This window comes from Cynocephalus volans, chromosome 2, assembly GCF_027409185.1.
Source record: "Cynocephalus volans isolate mCynVol1 chromosome 2, mCynVol1.pri, whole genome shotgun sequence".
Classification (NCBI taxonomy): domain Eukaryota; kingdom Metazoa; phylum Chordata; class Mammalia; order Dermoptera; family Cynocephalidae; genus Cynocephalus; species Cynocephalus volans.
This window is the reverse complement of record NC_084461.1, coordinates 128588325-128608027: the sequence shown is the minus strand read 5'-3', so window position 1 is coordinate 128608027 and position 19703 is coordinate 128588325.

The window sequence follows — 19703 nt, the reverse complement described above, 5'->3', positions numbered from 1 at the left end:
TCCAATCCATGATCAGGACTTTTATGCTCTGTGTTGCGGTAAAAGCCAAAGGAGTTTTTTACTTGTTTCTAGTTTTTGGTTCTTTTAACGAATGAAATCAAGGCTGACTCTTTTTTAGCAGTCTCTTTTTTCTCTTTCCACATATTTTTTTACGTAAAAAAGTAATACAAAAGAGAGACGCTGACTATACAGGAGGAAGTAAGCTCTCATCATTTGAAGTGACTGTTTTTTCCCCTCAGGCTCTGTGGGGAATTTTGAGCATTAACTTCAAAAATGCCTTTCCTTATGCCAAAGCTGCTCTTAGATATGGCTTGTTGGGATCTTTTTCGTAAATGCCAACACTGGTAATAAGAAATGTTGATTCCTGAAATGGAGGAAGGATAAAGTAATGGCAAAAAAATCATAGGCTAGATCTAGCCAAACATTTCTAAAGTGCGAGGATTTCCAAACCTTTCTCTCCCCTGCTATTAAAGATGATGATGATTTCACCACTTTCAGTATTTTCCCCTTCAGTGTCATACAAGGTTGGCTTTTTGTGCTTTGGCAATACAAACTTGGAGAAAATTGGGAGTAGAGAACATCAAGCAGAGCTATTATAGGGCTCAGTGACAAATATTTTGAGGATTTTGACAAGTGAGCCATGGAAGAAGTATGTAAAGGAAGCGGAAGGGAAAGAAAAGTGAATATGTAAAATAAAGTATTCCTGAGCTCAATATATCCCACTCATGGTATTTGAAAATGCAAGTAACTTGCAGTTATTTTAACATTACTATTATTTTTTGTTTATGAATTGCAGTTCTTCAATCACGATAAAATTCCAGGACTTGTCCTCGTGGGTGGTGCCTTTATAAAGTTTACACTTGTGTTTCTTGCTGTAATAACTGGATTTGTGGTGTCTCGTAGAGTATTTCTCTAGGTCCAGCGTGGAGAATAGATTACATCTCACACATCAACTCTGATGGAGTGGTGCAGTTTCTGGAGTTTAGTGTTGAGATAACAAACTCCATGTGGGTTTTACTGGGAAAAAACATGCTTATTGATTAGTGATGCCTGCTGTGGGTGTGAACTGCTGGAGAACAGTTCACATGGCACAGACTTGGCCTCAGCTATTAGAAAACAGTCTTCTTGACTTTTCTTGTGATACACAGCTAATGTGACAGAGAAGACAGCTATAATATACAAACCTGCAGAATTCTGCTGTTGCTAACGGTTCTTTGATGTTAAAACTAAGTGGCAAGACAATACCAAATTTTAGCAGAGCACAAGGAAGCAAGTTAATTAATCTAGCAAAGCTTGTAATGCAGGGAATCACATCTAAGACTGGGCTCTAGGAAACAAAAGAACTGACCTGGATTTTAGTACTCTGTTGGACCTAAAAGTTTGTGGAAACTCTGAGCACATCATAGACTAACTGGATGCAAAAAAGTTACACACTTTGTCTTGTGAATTATTCCTCTTCACTAAGCCACTGCCTGGAATCTGTACAGCAATAGTTCTTAACCCCTTTTACCTTAAGTCATCCCATTGTTTTATTAAAGTTTGGCTCTTTATAAAAACAACTTTTCTGAGAAGAACATTTCTGTTCTTCTGTTATAGGAATTTGGTTTGCTAATAATAGTTTCAATTTCTTAGTTAAATGTTTTCCATGAAAATTTTGTGACATCAATATTATTATCCCCATTTTATGCTGAAATGACTGATGCCCAGAGAGGCTATATAACCAAGCCAGGCACATGTTTAATATATTGTTTCACTATTGTATGTTGCAGAGTTTGGGCTCTTAATCATACACTGTACTTGCTAACTTACTTACTTGTTTGCTTATTCATTATTTACAACACATTTTAAGAACTTGAGAAAGTTTAAATTGTTTTCTAGATCTAGCCACGGAGATCAGGCCACACCATGCATAGATTACAAAGAGCCTGGAGGTGACTCCAACTCCATGGAGTTTTTGGAGCCAAGGGAGACAGAGAGAGGCTGGGAGTTAGGAGGTTGGGTCAAGGCGTGAATCTGCAGGCAGAGGTGGAGATGAAGAACAGATGAGAATCAGTAGTGAAGAGGTTGAGAGAACAGAGAGTACAACTGTTGAATTCTCTAATTTGTTTTTTAATTCATCCAGTATTTCCTGAGCACCTGCCACAAGCCAAGCAGTTTGCTGGAAACCAGGCATACAAACCAGCAAATGCAGAATCAGTCTCTGCCTTCATGGGCTAACAGGCTAATGAGCAGGATGCAATCAATCAGTTAACCTCCCAAATAAATGGAAAATGAAGCTGTGTAAGTGCTCTGTAGGCGAGAGATATGGTGGTATGAGAGGGTCTAACAGGGGGATTTGATACTATCAGGGGTCAGGGGAGGCTTTTCTGAGGAAGAGATGGTTAAACTGTGACCTGAAGAATAAGTTAATTTGGTAAAGAGAGAGGAAAAAGAATTCCCAAGAGAGAGACCAGCTCATGAAAATCACATGGCAGTAGGGTTGAAAGAAGCCGATATGACTAAAGCAGAGAGGGGAAGGGGAGCCTGCTGCAGAGATAAACTGCATAGTCTCATGCCATGCTCAGGGTTTTAGTCTTTATCCCAATAACTATGGAGTGCTACTGAAGGATTTTAAGCAGGAGAATGGCATGACCAGGCTTAAATTCCAATCAGATCTCCTGCACTGTAGTGAGAAACAGATTGGATGGGGGCAAGGACAGAAGCAAGTAGATCAGTTTGGAGGTTATTGCAAGAGGATCTATGTCCAGAAACACTGATTGTCTCCCAAGCTCACTAGTTAGCAGGAGTTTTGCAGTCTCTCTGGGCTGGTAACATTGGAATAAGGCACCTGGCTGATCTGAACAGTAGGATATAAAGCTGTAATGCAGTACAGTATAGTAGTTAAGAGCATTTATTTTGGACACACCTGTGGTTGTCTCTTATTGACATATTGGTTGAAATGATCATAGTTGTTCACTTATAGCCAATATCCAGTCTGTTCTTTGTTTTCCCATACAATTTTTTTTCCTATATAATAGACTTAATCCAATATTTTTTACTGCTCTTCTGCCTACATGTGGCCCAATTAATTTAAAGGTAATTCTACACCTTTCCCTAAGTAATTGTTTCAAGAATAAATATGTGACAAACTTCCAGCCAGTGACACACGAAGCGAAGCTGGGGACCATGAGGATGTGCCTCTGAGGAAAGTTTCTGTTTCATAAGACAAATCCGTAGGAAGTGACTCTGCATATAATGCCTGGAACTGCTACAGACTGTGGATGGTGGAGCTGAGAGACAGAAAGGAACTTTGGACCTGCCCTTAATTAACAACACCATTAAGCTATTGGCCAACCAAATCCTTCATCTTCAGGGCTCACTCTACCTCTGACCTCCTGTTACATGGGATAATAAAGTCTTTCATTTGAATTTAGGTTTCTCCTATTTGCAGATGAAAGTATTGAAAGCAATAAAACAGCTTGTGGACTTGGGAAAGCTGATTGTTGTTTTTGAGCCACTTTTCTTATCTATAACATGGATAATAATTATACTTGCTGCATTGAAATATAGTTATGGAGATTATGTCATGTAATGCACCTTATGTGCTTATCCCAGTACCTAACAAACAGTTGCCCAATAAATTGTTGCTATGGAGATAAATAATAATCCTTCCTTATATTTTGGGTCAGTGAAGATGAACTCTGATTACGTATGGTTCTCTGTCCACAGGTCGTATTCTAGCCGATTGTTTGGAAACAAATAAATAGCTAACTTTCTTTTCTTCTACCCAGATTTATATCGATTCCTGGGGTTTTGTAGGGACATGTAAATGTACCCTAGACTGCCTGGATATTATTTTTTTCCCCACCTTCATAATTTATTTCAGTACAATCAGTTACATTGATTACAATTACAGATGATTCAATTTGGTCATTAGGTTGTCAGAAAACACCAGCTGGATGATAACTGGAGCCAGAATCTTTCCTTTGGCTGTGGTCTCTCTGTCTTTTGTTGAAGGATTTTACACACATGATAAATGCCACGTAGGGATCATTTTGGCAATACTTATTTATTTACTATGTTGCAGGAGGACACTAAATCTTTGATATTTCTTGAATGTGCAGATCAATACCCTAGTTCTTCTTTCCCAAAACCCTAACATGACTTTTGGACCACTGTCAACACTTCACAAGCTAGGTTGACACTCCTGAAATGAATTGGATAATTTAAAGCCAAAACTTGCTTTTGAGCTTCAAGCCTGAAATGCTTTTTTTTTTTCTTTTTGTGCCTTCCTGAACTAGGTGGGTGATTTCTAGAATTGTACTTTCTTTGAATAGTCTCCTAAAGTCACATACACTCAGGGGCTGGGTTTAGACACTAAGCCTGTCTGCAATTAGCATACTGTGTGTGCAGGAACAAATCTAATATTTGAGTGTAGGGCATTGTGCTGGGGATTTTATATGCTATTATTGTCTTCGTGCAAAAGATGCATACCTAGAATCAGAGAGATGAAATAACTTGCCTAAGTCACTGGTTAGTAAGTGGTAGAGATGGAGTTTGAACCTAGGCTTGCCTTACTCCAAAGCTGCTTTACTGGAGAAGCCGTACAAATATAGTGAGAGGCAGTATACTACACGGTCAAAAGCACAGACTGTAGTGTCAGGTGCTTGTGCCAAGCTGAAGGCTCTGCAGCTTACTGACGGTGCAATCTGAGGCAAGTTACTTAACTGCCTTGTGCCTCAGTGTCCTCATCTGTATAATGGAAATCATGTTAGTATCTACATAAAAGGGTTGTTGTGAGGATTAAATGAGTAAATACTCATATATATAAATCATCTATAATGATGCCTGGTGCAATGTAAATTATATGTGTTTGTTAAAATAAATATAATGTGCTCTTCACCATTAGATAAATGTGTCTGTATTGCCATATTTTCACTTTGGAATCAATGTTGTTGTGTATTTTGTAATGGAAGACAAATGCTTTTGAGCAAGTTGCTTATTTTGGACACTAGAGCCAGAATATTGCAAGCTGAAATTTGAATGCAGGTCTTTAAAACTATAAAGCTAGTGTATTTCCTTCTATATTAGACACAGAATGGAACTCTTTGGAGAGTTACAGAGGGAAAAGAAAACCCACTAAAGGTGTTAACTCAAAGGCTAACATTCATACAAGCTTCTTAGACTTTTCAGGGATTAGCCATGAGTGACTAGGGTTTTTCTTTGCATGTTGAGACTTAAAAATCAAATACAATTTCAAATAACAGTCCAGGTACAATGCATATATATTCATATCCACTAGAGATTTCTCATTCCCTTTTTTGTCTCCTGCTGTTAACAAAAATTTCTCTTTTTATTCTTTCAACTCCCTTTTGTCACTACAATAAAAGGTTTTAAATAATTTAAATTGGTCACATATAAGCCATTCTTTAATAACGACATTGGTTCTGAATCAGTGCTCTATAAATAAACACAAAAACTAGAATAAATTTCACTAGGAAGTAAACATAATACATATCACAGAACACTTCACATAAATTCCCTTCTGTGCTTGTCAAGCAAGGATTCGAGAAATGCTTGTCTTTGCAAGCTGCACCAAGACTCATAAATTGCTTCAAAGAATGAGGAAATATTCAGTAAACACAGGCAATTAATAATTATGATCCCAAGGGGCTGAATGGAGCTCCCATACAATTCAGAGGAGCTAAGGAGAAGTACTTGTCCTTATATTGTCCTTGAGGGCTCTGCCACTGGGTACTATGGATGAGTGAAATGGGCTCAGTTTGGTGGGGAAAAGAGATAAACTCAAAAATCATCATTTTGTGCATGTGTATATACAGTCGTTTTATTTTCCCTGCCTGGAATACATTCCTTATTTTTTTGGAAAGAACACCCTCAATTTTCCTTTGATGAATTGTTTTTCCCACTGTCAGTCCTATAGGTGGAGTTTATTTACCCTCCTGCTGCAGGGAAGGAATCTGACCCATACTTGGACAATCAGAAAATTCCATCTTCTTGGCCACAGTGATTGGTCCAGGGATGAGCAGATGATTTAAGACAGGCCAGTAAGATTCAATTCTGGATTTTCTATTAGAACTGTTAGAAAAGAGAGCTCCCTGAATGGGGACTTGCAGCTGGTGCAGCCTCCAAGTGGGAACCAAAAGCTTGGAATTAAGTCAACACAAAGGAGAAAAGTGCCTAGAGCCGAAGGAGCCAGCTGTGAAGACATCATTTGAGCACCTTGATCCAGTCATGCCTGAAGACTCTGTCTCCAAACTTTTTATTAATATGAGTGAGTAAATAGTGCATTCTTTAAAAAAAAAATAGTTTGGTATTTTTCTTTTTTCTTATGCCAGTTTGAATTGGTTTCTATCACTTGCAATGAAAAGGTCCTCATTAATAAGATTGTGATGTAAAAAGTACCAAAATAGGTATATGAATAAAAAGTCTTGGGGCATCCAGGATGGAGAGACTAAGGAATGTCATTTGAATTGAGCTTTGAAGGATGTGTAGAATTTCACAAGGGGAGTAAGATAGGGAGAGAAAGCCACATCAGAGATGAAGAACAGCATGTGCAAGAAGGAGGTGCATTTCAGGTAATGTGAGGAATTTGGGGTGTCCAGGTCATGTGTTGTGGCAGGAAGTGATCAGAGAAGTGGCTGGAAAGATGGGCTGGACTTGATTGTTTAGGGCATTGTACCAACATGCTCAGAACCTGCGGCCATGTGAGCCATAGGAGAAAAGATGTGATTAGACGTGTTTGTTAGATTACTGACCATGGTGGCAGAACAGGGAGTGGATTGGAATATAGAGACCCATCCATATGCAGGAAAGTTGACCTGGAGGCTATGCAACATTTCAGGAAAGCAATAAGGTATTCACTGACTAAGGCCAGTAGATACACAGTATAATTGCTGTCTTTTCCCAATCCTTCATCTAAGGCAGATACTGCTAGTTAACCACCACCTTCCCAATTTAGCATTCTCAACACAGCATTCCAAAAAGTTATTACCAATTATTTATTGATAAACCTACCTGCTCTGGAAAACCATTCATATGTAGTTTATATGGATTCTGTAATGGGACCGAAATTCTCTTGGGTTAACTCTTGGCTTTAGGTTCTCGGATTGTAGAGCAAAAACTCTTCTTTTTTAATTGTAGAAGTAAATGGACAAGGGTTTGCTGAGCAGGAAAAAATATTTTAAGTGAACTCAGCCTCTAAGAGAGACTGCAACTTTTCTTCTCTCAATGTAGACCACAGCCCTGACCCAGCAACCAAAACAAAGTTGATGGACTCCGCGGGGGCCACTGTCCAGCTCAAGCTACTTTTAATGGGATGTGAAGCATGTGCATTTCCTTGAGGTCACAGCTTTAAATCTGACTTGTGGCCATAAGAACTACCGTCTGACAGCTCCTTGGCAGCCACTGTGAATGAGTTATGGGTCTCAGGACCATTCCTAGTGGCATGCGTCCACTTCATCAAAGCCTTTCTGGAGTTACTACTGGAGAGGGAGTGCTAAAGTCAAAGACAAAGGAATAAATGAAGACAGTGCTGCTCCATCCACCCATCGGAGGCTCTCCCAGAGCCACCTCAGGGTCCACTGGGTTAAAGGCTACAGTGAGGGATTTCACTGAAGAAAGGACAGACTGGTAGTGGAGTGTGAATTCTTTTGGTGACTCAATGAGGAAGATTCAAAAAGCAGGAACGTGAATGGCTTTGGAGTTAAGAGAAGTGGCCCACCCCGCAGATAGCAGAGAAGAGCTGTATTCCACAGATCCATCCGATGAAGGATCTTTAGAGTCACATCAAATTTGCATTTTAATTAAAGAAGATAAATTCCTCATTTGGACAGCACCAGTGTTCATGTAAGAAGGAACCTTGTTCTTGGATGTTATGGTCTGAACTTTCTGAAGGCTTCCCTCATTTCGCTTCTTAGTACAGTCTTGTGCTTGCTTGTTCAAATGGAAAGGAACACAAACAATTATTTTGGGAATTCAGTGTTTTACAGCAAAGACAAGTGGGTCTAATGCAGAAGAATGATCGGGGATTTCAAATTTCAAAGCCTGTCAGTATCTGTGTTTTCAGAAATTCAGAGAAGAAAACCTGGACACAATACTATATATAAAAAGAATTACCATCTATCAAGTAATAGTAATTTATGCCAGCTCTTTCTCTCTATGATCTCATTTACATTCTTCATCCACGAGTAGTACTTAACATTATTTCTTTCATTATACAAATGAAGCAGCTGAGAGTTTCAAGAAGTAACTTGCCCAGGTTACACATCTAGCAAGTGAAGAAGTCTTTATTTAATCATGCAACAGTCTGATTTCTAAGCCCATGCTGTTTTTATTCTCTCCTGATACCTTATGGTTTAGAGAATGTCTTGAGCTAGAACAGATGTTCCCAACCAGGATAAAATGAAATGACCTGTAAGTCCCTAAAAATAATGGATGCTAGTCACTCTCCTGAGTTTCCTCAGTTAATCCTCAGAATAACACGATGCATTGGGTTCTATTACTTATCCATTTTATAGATGAGGAAATTTAGAGATTCCAGTTAACTTGCACAAGACCTCCCAGAAAGTAGGTGATAGAGCTGGATTGAGGATTCAGGTCTATCTTGCTATGAAGCACATACTCTTAACCACTAAAGCAGGTGTCGTATATATTAATACAGACCTATTAATAGAGGCACAGGAGATTATTTTAGGGGGTATATAAACAAATACTTTTTAAAAGTAGTTATTATTTAAATTAAAGTAGGCAAATGAGACTACCTTATCTGCTGGTTGGGATGTAGTATTTCTATTTTAAGATAACTTATGTAAATCAAGAAGTGAATTGATTTAAATAAAGTACTAAGTAAATAATAATGTGGCATATGGATATGGCGAAAATGGTCAAGGTGGTTTGTGAAAAACTGAGATTTGGGGATCACCGTGATGTGCTTTGCTGCTTTTTAGTGGTGACTCAGCCTGCTATAAGGGGGGACTTGGCAGATGCAGCCAAGTACTGTGCATGGGGCTGCAGGTACAATCCTGGGTCGGGAGTGCCTGCCCGGAGTCAGGAAGATCCCAGCTGCCTGGGAGGTCTTGAAAGAAAATGTGGATCTTCCTGTTAGCTGTTGCCCTTGGTCTCCTGACTAATACATCCTATGGGCAGGTGAACATGTTTACTCTGCTTTGCTTTTTAAATTTTACCTGAATGCCCACAGCCAGTTTAAGTCCCTCCTTCTCCATGACTCTTCTCTCTAAATCCCTGCTGCCTGACTGTCTGTACTATGAAACTGGACTTTTCACAACAATATCTGGTAATGTGTGGTTATTGTTGCTCTTCAGTTCTGACCAGGGATGGCAGATTTATTTCAAACCATGTACCAACCCTGAAAGATTGATAGCAGCTATCAAAGCACTGCATTGGAAAGCATTTTGAGGTTGCACATCAGCTCAATAGGAAAAGACACCATGATCAATTAGTAAAGTCTGTCATGGGGCAGGTTAGACAAGAATAAGAATTCATACCACATATCTGTCACCCCAATCTTGACTGTCCAAGTAGATGGTAGCTCTTTGAGAAAATGACACATGGTTCTTCATACACTGTACTTCCCTCATATTTATAGATTATTTATAGATTCACTGATTCTGTCTCTCATTTTCTCTGAAGACCAAATCTGGAATTCCAAAAGAACCAGAAGCCATTATGTTAAAACCCATGGAAGATTACAGGTGTAGAATCTGTACTTCTAGTTTGAAGACAAAATAGCTGTTTTTACCAAAGAGCAGTTGCCCTTTTCTTTTTTCCTACACTGTAATCCAGCCAGTACTAAGCAGGGGGTGTAAGGATGTGGGAGAGGAGCCAGGGAAAGAAAAGGATCAGAAAAGCAATGCTTTGGGGCCAAAATGAGCTTCCACAATAACATTTGGAAGACAATTTTTTCCCATGTGCTAATCCGGTCATATTCAATTATTTTTTTCCTTTAATCTGACATCTCCCTGTTTTTCTGTATGATTCTATTTCTCATTGCTAAAGAGCAGATGTCTAACAGGTAGGAATGCTTGGTTCATTGGTCCTCTTTGCTTGAGATTTCATCAGCACCATGGTAGGCTAAAGAGTAGCAGCTGTCAGAAATCGTTCAGTGTGATAATGATCTAGACAAGTGTCTGCATTGGATCCAGAGGTATCAAATTGCAGCTGGAAGAAGTGATACACAAACAGAATCCTGTATATACATCTAGCATAGGCCCTTCTTGACACAACTTTGACGTAAGCAGAGTACTAGTTCCAGATCTGCTCGTCTCTTTTAGCCATGCTCTGCCTATTCTCTTCAATGTCCTGAGTGTTTATTACCTTCAGGGCAGGGCTCCTTTTCTTGAGAAAATATAATCTGTTCCTTATATTCTTTTCCCCTTTCCTGACTCACTTAGTATCCCAGATCTGCTCGTCTCTTTTAGCCATGCTCTGCCTATTCTCTTCAATGTCCTGAGTGTTTATTACCTTCAGGGCAGGGCTCCTTTTCTTGAGAAAATATAATCTGTTCCTTATATTCTTTTCCCCTTTCCTGACTCACTTAGTATCGTGGGTCACATTCCTTCAGAGTCTTTGCTCTTAGCTTGTGAACTGTATATCTAGAATAAGCTATTCTCAGATGACTGATGCATTTTCCCGTCTAAATAGTCCTTGCAAGCATAATGCTTTGTTTTTGGTAGCTTGTTTGTTTTTATTGTCGTGGAATCATGTCCATGGTGTGAATCTCAGAGAGTGTAACCGGCCAGTAGAAGAAGCATTTTTGGTCATGGAGATTTCCATTGAATCATACAGTAACAGGGTCCATTCTTCTGTATGAATACATCCAGCAATTGATCTCAACCAGCATCCCTAGTGGAAGTGAACTGCCAAATGATGATCAATAATAATGTGTGAACTGGTTTTTACTGTAAGTGAGGCTTTATGTAGGTAAAGGCATGTCTGTTGGTATTTTGAGTTAAGTTGGTTATGCAGTATTGCATAGAGTTGGGTAGGATTTGGTGCAAATAAAAGACACATAGCATGGTGTTAAGCTGTAGCCAAATGAGAATGTGTTTATTGAAACATGAAGAAAACCAGGCCTTGTATACTTATATAAAATGCAAAGATAAGGCAGCAATTGCATTTACTTAAACATCTGTTGAAAATCACTGTTCTAGAGTATCTTGTACCTTTTTCTATTTCCAGAGACTAGTTTGATGCCTGTCATAAGAAAGGCACTCAAGAACTGTTTTGTAACCTAAGGGATATGATCGAGGTTAGTTCCTGTTATTTACCCTCATATGCTCAAATATAAGGTAATCCTGAATTAGGTGATCCACATTTTCTCCAAAAAGAATAAGATTAAAAAAATGTTTTTGATCCAATTGAATACACATATTTCTAAGTCTAGACGAATTAGTTACTGATCTACAAATAATATTTGTTTAGCTCATTATACATACATGCTTACAGGAGGTAATATACTAATATAGAAATACTGCTTTTTCCCCACTTTTATATTTTTTGAAACAATTTTATTCAAACTCTTCAGATGCATTTTTGATATTGCCTTTATAATGCCTCGGACATTGTTTCCCCTTCTCTAGCTCCTATCCCTTCTGAAGATTCATGTGTTGTTCAAAGGAAACAGTCTGTTGCCCAAAGATATTTCATAGTTGACAGTATAACAGTAAATTATGCAGAACCCCATTGGCACCAATCAGCCTGATGCTTGTTCTGGCATCCATTAATGCTTTATTTCAGGAGTCCTTTTGGTGGCTTATAAAGCACTACTGTTAGTGCTGGAGCTATTGAGTGTTTGCATTTTTTCTCAGGCTTCACTGTCAGTAATAGAATATAACAATAAACTTTCTTCTTGGCTTCACTTTTGGGCTTTTTTTTTTGCCTAGTGAATTAGGAGAGGGGCTGGGAGCTGATGCAGGAGGATCAGAAGAAAAAAGCCACAGTAGTGTGGTCCCACCCCGGGCTGGTTTGTGAAGACTTTGGAGCACTGAGCTAAAAGAGGCTGTGGAGGTGATGGAATTCTATACCTTCATAACTTAGAAAAGAAACACACAAAAGTTTAGAGGAGGTAGGTTTCCCAGGGTGCCTCTCCCTTTGACTTCAAAGCTCATACTCTTAGCCACGGCACTGTCCTCCAGAGAAATCTGTGTGATTTTTGGTTTTGCTTGTTATTAACTATGAATCTTTAGGCAAGAGACTTAGCTTCTATGAACCTGAGTTTCATTGTCTTTAAAAGAGAGTAATAATTCCCATGGTGATTTTGCAAACAGAGATGAAAATGATATCTATAAAGTGCTCATCACCATGACACAGTAGCTTAATAAACAGGAGCTACTATTACTACTTCTAGAATTATTATTTTGCATTTTGTAGGCCTTTTTCTAGGCATTAAGTACCCTCCTGTTACCCTTTCTTATCCCTTCTCACTAGACCCACTATATTTTGATACTAAATATACAATGAAAAATAAAAACTAGAATTCAGTTACAGTGTTAAATGAAGTTGTATTAAGTTATTCACAGCAGCTCTCTTTCTTTTACCTTCAGAACTCTTATTCGCGCTTTAGGATGTTTAGGTCAAACATCACCTCTTTCAGGAAGCTGCCCTGTTCCTGCTAAACTGAGATAGTGATGTGCTGAGTGCTAGAAATGTGGGGTCAAGATGAGATGGTGTGTGTGTGTGTGTGTGTGTGTGTGCATGTGCATGTGCGTGTGTGTGCGTGCGTGCGTGTGCGTGCGTGTGTGTGCATGGTGTGTGGTCATTCAAATCTAGAAAAAGACACAAAGTATTATCCAAACATTGTGATTTAGTCACTTGACAGTTTGACTTGAAACAAAAGAAAACGGAGTATTTCCTTTACTACAATGCAATAGCAGGGCATTTCAAAGTCAGAAGCCTTTTATTTGTCTTCCTTGTTTGAGAAAATGAGCCCAGCTCCTGACAGAAGCACTAAATTAGATATTGGTAAAAGCCGGTCATTAAAGTTCCAGTTAACAAGTGTCTTATTGCTGTTCTCTCAGTATATGTAATTGATAGAGATGCTTGCAGAGTCCTGGAGACATCAGCCTGGCATTCTTCAAATATATGGCAGCTATCATTTTCCCTTCTTATCATCACTGAGAAGTGTAATTTTAAAAACTTTTTCCTTTTTTTACTTGAATTGCTCTGTTTTGAAAAATCAATAATGCATTTACATGAGGCTGGTTGACCAGAGGCCACATTCTGAAGTCTGTGTCTCTCCATCCAAAGGTTAAGGGTAAGTGCAAGTAACCACAGAAGCAGTTCAAAGAAAGGGGCAGGAAAGGCTTGCTAGAGGCTCCCTTTCCCACCAAGCCTTCCCCACCCACATTGTAAGCCAGGAGAGTCATTTTCCTCTTGACTCCTAGCAGCCTACACTTTTGAATATTCAAACTTCCCAGCAGCTAGTTCCTGTCTGCTTTTGATAATTAGCTTAACTAACATTTTTTGAGCACTTAAGTACTGTCATAGTTTCTGTGGACTTTGCCTTTAAACAGAATTATAGTCTACTATGACGAGAAATATGTACACAAAGTATGAAGCGGTGAAATGGGAAGGGGGAGGTTTCCAATTGTGAACTGAGGCCAAAAGGAACCAGCTGCAAAGTTCCAGGTGGAAGCAATGAGGTAATGGTGCTGGCCTTTACCTGGCCCCAGCGAGCACTCTTTAGGATCTAGGGAATGACAATGTGTTATTCCCAGTTGGAAAGTGAAACATGTACAGCCTGCTGATCCCTAAGTCTGCAGCATAACTCTACCATTCCCCCATCAGCGGGCCCTCCCCTGACTCCAGCCTCATCTCCTTTGGGACTCCCCTGGGCTCCCTCTGCTGCAGGCCCAGCTCTTCAGCATGGGAGCTCTTTCTGCCTCAAGTACTGATGCCTCTGCCCCAAACTCCCCACCTTTCCATTCTCAGCTTATTTTTTTTAATTGGTTAAGAATATTCATGAGATACAAAGCTGATTGTCACCCCTCTGCCCATGATGTGAAGGCCAGATTCATACTAGCAGCATGCCCATTACCACAAATTGCATTTGTGCCCTGTGTCCCCCACCCAATTATCACCACTCTCGGCTTAAATACCACATCTTTGTGGAGGCTTTTCTGGAACACGCTACCTAAAGTACCCCCTCTCAATTACTCTTTATCTCACTACTCTATTTTCTTCTTAGCTCTTAATCTGTAACTATTCTGCTTATTTATTCTGTCCCATCCCATGAAAATGGATGCTCCACGAAGTGTTAAGCTGGGTACGAATTTCAGGAGGGGCCAGGGGCTGTGTCTGTGTAGGGGCTGGGTCTTGGTGGGTTGTGAGGCCACCTTTTGACCACCTTTTCTATCTGCCATGTGATTTTGCCTTCACTCTTCTTCCTTTAACATTTTTCTTCATAGTCCTAACAATGGTCACATCGACGTCATGTAATAAAAGGAGCTGTTTTTAGAGCATGGTCTTGGGAGTGTCTTCTTTCTACTTTCCCTCCTGAGCTTATCTTCTTTGCAGGGACACATCTTGCTCACAATTGTAGCCTCAGTGCCCAACACATTGCCCGGCACACAGGAGGTACTCGATAATGTTAACTGAATTGTCTGCCACATACTGGCTGTGTGACTTTGGCATGCTATATGACTTCTATAAGCATCAGTTTGCCAACTTGTAGAAGATGGGAAGGGATGGGGGGAAGAATGGTACCTCTGTTACTGAGATGTTGAGAGTTGAGAGGATGCAGGAAGATAATGGATGTAGACTGCTTAACATGTCATGCAAAATTCACGAGTGAAAAGGGGACTCTTTGAGTCACTGTCTCCTTTTTGGAGAAGTAACCTTGGACATTCTGTCCCTGAGGTAGAGTCAACATTGAAGGAGTCCAGAGTCTGTGCCTGGTGCATCAGTCGGCACTTAAGAGCTCATTTCACTTTCAGCTAATGTATCCTTGATGACACCAGAGGGTAGAGTTATCCAGTAATTGCCAGGTCTGAGCTTGCCCTTTGTTTTTATTTGAAAACTTTCATTTCCACATTGATTCCCTATTTTAACAAAATTCACAACTGGATCCATTTTAAGGGAAAGAGTAGCATAGCTATGCGCTGGAATCCCCAAACTAACACTGAATCCTTGCATGCATGCTGAGAATTCTATTGAATTAACTATTATTATTGCCTATAAGACCTCTTTCCTTTGAGTGGGTCCAGCAATAAACTTTTGAATAGCAGGAGGAATAAATACTCTCTTATTTCCACAAATTATAACTAAACTAGTATTTACTGAGTACCAACCATTGGCCAAGCACTGGACTAGGTACTCTTGTCTATGTGTTCTAATTAATCTTCCAAATTAATCTGTGAGATAGGTAGAGTAGTGCTGTCATATCGAGAGACTGAGAACAGAGAGTTTGTGTCATTTTCCTGGGGTATCACAGCAAATAAGTTAAAACTAAGGCATGATAGATTTCAAGTTTTATACTTTTATTTTCTGAATAGCATCTACATCAATTTAAATAAAATTAAGGTTTTTTTTGTTTCTGTTTTCCTGTTGTTATATCTTGTAAAAATGGCTGAATGAATTTTAACCAAATTCAAAGAAAATGTTTAGATCAGTCAAGATATAAATACAGGCTATTTGATATGCTTAAAGTTTACTTTAGAGGTATTCTGCTTATAGTAGTGCCAAACTAGGTTATTTCTGACCAAAACTCTGGATGAGGACAACTAAAAAGACAGGATAATACATTAAAAAATTTTGGTTGAAGACATCAAGGAAATGAGGATCAGGGCAAAGATCTGAGAGAGGAGGGAATCCCATAGAGGTGATACTGGCACTCAGTGCTGCCTCTCTTCTTGAGGTGATTGTTATGTCAAAAGTAGTGACTGAGTCTGAGAAGCTAAATTTAGCATTCAGAATACTCCTTAGGGTGAAGGAAGAAAATTGAAGGCCAGGGCTTGCCAAGGAAGAAGTTCCCTGGCAAAATCCTAAAGTTTCGGTTAAGATCATAGGGTTAAGAGTGAATTGGAAATAGATTAGCTCTCATAGTAAGTCAAGTCCAACTTTGAATTATTTCACTCTGTGATTGGATTAACATAATTTGGGGCACTGTAAGAAGATAACATTGTCCAGTGTCTCATATATTTTCTGCAGTTTTCATATGCAATATATGATGCTTAATAAAAATATTTCAAGCTTAGAAGATAAGATTTGACCAAAACAACAATAAACAAACAAGCAAGAGATAAAAAAATAACAAAAACCAATCTATAGGAGATCCAGATATAATGGTTAAAACAATTACAATTAATATGTTCAAGGAATTAAAAGATAAAGAATTTTGACAAAAAACTGGAAAGTATAAAAAAGAATGTAATAGAAGATTTGGAGGCCTCAAATGAAATAACTGAAATGAAGAATTAAGTGGAAGGTTAAACAGAAGCTTAGACACAGCTGATGAGAGAATTAGTGAACTGGAGATAGGAGAAAATAAAATATTCAGACTTAAGCATGGAGAAAGAAAAGGATGAAAAATATAGAATAGACTATAGAAGACAAATGAAGCATGATGAAAAGTCTAGTATGTATATAATGGCTGTCTCAGAAAATGAGTAGAGGATACTGCAGTAGCAGTATTTGAAGGTGTAATAAGTGTTTCCTAAATTGTCAAAAAATCTCAAGCCATTGATTCATGGAGAGCCACAAACTTAGGAGGGATAATACAAGGAAGAATACACCTAGACTCATCATATTAAAATTGAGGTAAACCAAGAACAAAGAGAAAAATCTTAAAAGCAGTGTGAAAAAAAAATAACCTTCAAAGATCTAACAACATAGACAATGCAAACTCAATCCTAATAATATTTTTCCCTTACCAAAGATAATTATTATCTTGAAGATAAAGTTATTATTTTTAAGATTAAAAAAGTTTTTTTTTTTGTCATACATACCTGGATCCACTAACAAAATATAACATTGTTTGAATACTTTCAAACATTATTTAGTGTTTAACTCCATAAATGACACTGTAGGTACTTTTTCGAAATCAGATTTGAATACTTTATTGAGCAGGAAAAAGGGGAAACAGAAAGATAAGTTTGAGATAAAGAATCTTGGGGCTATAATTAGACATTGAGCTGCTGTATTTGTAATTCAATAGTGGATCCAGAGTATAGTCCCATGAGCCCCAAGACCCCAAAGCAGTCATTTCAATGATAGCTCTTTTGGCTCGGAATGCTTGAGATAGTTTTCAGGGAATTTGTCTCTAAGCAAATTCTGAGAGACTCTTTAATTTCTGCAGTTCAGATGAAAAACATGGGACACTTTAACAAGAGGCCTGTCAGTGGCAGAAGCAGTGCATTCTACCTATGCTCATACCTCTATGGCCCTACTCCTGCCTTGTCCTCCTCTTTCTGGTTTTCAAGCTGTGCTCTGTTTTCTTAGAAGTGGGCTTTATAGCCATTACCTCATTTTCCTCCACATCCCTAGCATGCTCAGTATACAATACTTATGTTTCTGAAATTGCAGCTTAACAATGCAATATGGCCCAAGGTTGACTTCCTAGAGTTTTATGTAGGAGATACTGATTTTCCTTCTATTAGGTTTAATTCCAAACGTAATATGTAGAGACCTTCATAAGTGGTCTTTTAAAGCCTGAGTTATATGTTTTGAGAAAGATCAATCTATTTCTCACATATTCTGCTGTTTATTTAATTGATTCTCTTGAAGAACAGATTCTTAGGTCTAAACTACCACCTAATCTTAAAGCACTTATCTGAGATCTTATCTTGGCTTGCCCACAAAATCATGAGGATAACTCAAGCTGGCATAAACTCCTGTACCAAGAAGTGGCAGTTCTTGAGCAATGTAGTGGATTGAATTATGTCCCCTGAAACTTATTGAAGATTGAATTGTATCCTCCATGTTTTATATATTAGAAACTTAACGCCCACCGTGACTGTTAAGAGGGTGGGAAATTCTATTATGGTAATTGTAAGGTGGGGCTTTGAAGAGGTGATTGGATTGTAGGACCTTGCAGTAGTGAATGGATTAAAAATGGTGATCGGGGCATGGTTCTGAGGGCTCTAAAAGAAAAGGAGAGTCTGTCTAATTCTCTCTCTGCTTCCACCATCTTGAAATGTGAGACCCCTGGCTCACTTTCACCACCACCAGATGGACTTTGGACTTTCCAGCCTCAGAAACTGTAAGCAATAAATTTCAATTTCTTAATAAATTACCCAGTTTCAAGTATTTTGTTAAAAGCAACATAAACGGACTCATAGAAGCAATGACTATACCTATTTTCATCACAGAACAAGCTAGGACAACAGGTCAGGACTTTTGTCCTCTTTGCTTCCTAAGTGCTAAAAGGGATGTATGCTATTTACAAGCTTTATTTGTTAAAAGCTGTGATGCCAGAGATCACATCATCATAAGATATAAAAATATAGACATGTTCTAGGTTCCTCCCATCTTTTGGGGGGAGGTCATAGAACCCGTCTCATTTCAGACAGATCTGTTTAAAAGGAAATATTCATGTACTTGAACTGGTCATATCATCCTTCACTCACTCAACAGACATTGCTAAGGATCTGGGGATATTGTGACAGCCAAGACAGATACGATGCATTCCTTACTAGAGGGGACGACAGTAAATAGCCAATTAATTATTAATTAGTTAATTTTAGGTAGTGATAAGTGTTTGGAAGAAAATTCAGGAGAGTGGGGTAAGGATAACTACATTGTCTTAGGATAAAGCTGCTTTGACTCTGCTGTAGCTGTGTTTACAGTCATCACATAAATAAAGCACAAGTGCCAGAGTATATCCTAGTGCCCAGTTAGTGGGGAACACAGTGGAACAGCTTAAGCCAAGTATCTCATAGGCTTTCTAATAAAATCACAGAAGCAGTACTAATAGTAATAATAATAATACTAGCAATGATGATACTGACGGTTGTGAGGTATATTAAGAGTGCTGTCATATTTTTATCACTGAAGTAGCATTAAGACTTTGAAAAATTCACCTCTCCCTTCCCATCTGTTCAAAGAGGCAGTTGCGTCTGAGGACCTCTATGTTTCCTTCCACTTTCTTTTGGGAAGGGAAGAGTGTTAAATCCTCTAGGTCCTTATGTGCCTTCTCCTTATACTGGGTTTTTCTTCCAACTTGGTATTCATTATTAATTTCACCTTCATAAAGTTTTCTTCTAACAGTTAAGTGTGTGATTCAGTTCTGAGAACTCCTTCTTTTGGCAGGGAGAAGTCCCAATTCTAAGAAAGACCTTGGGACTTTTCCAAGGAGAAAACACAGTATTGAAAATGTATGAACATAATATAGTGTGTAAATGGGGGGTTAGGTTCTATGGTCTGAGATACCTGGGTTTGAGTTTTGATTCCGCTGTTTGCCAGGCATGGGACACTGGACAAATAGTTCGACCTTTCTGAGGTTCTATTTGCTCACGTGTAAAATGGGGGCAATAGTAGTATCTACCTCATTGAATTTTTATGAGGTTTTAGTGAAATAATGTATACAAAATGTCTGTTATGTAGTGCCCAATAAAAGTTAGTTACTAATATTATCATTATTTCAGTACATCTGAAGACCTTTGAAACTGATTGTCTTTTCATGGTCAGTTTCTGATCTGAATTGAATGTGAAATAATTCTAGCTGAAAGAGTCTTTGGGTCTAACCTCCG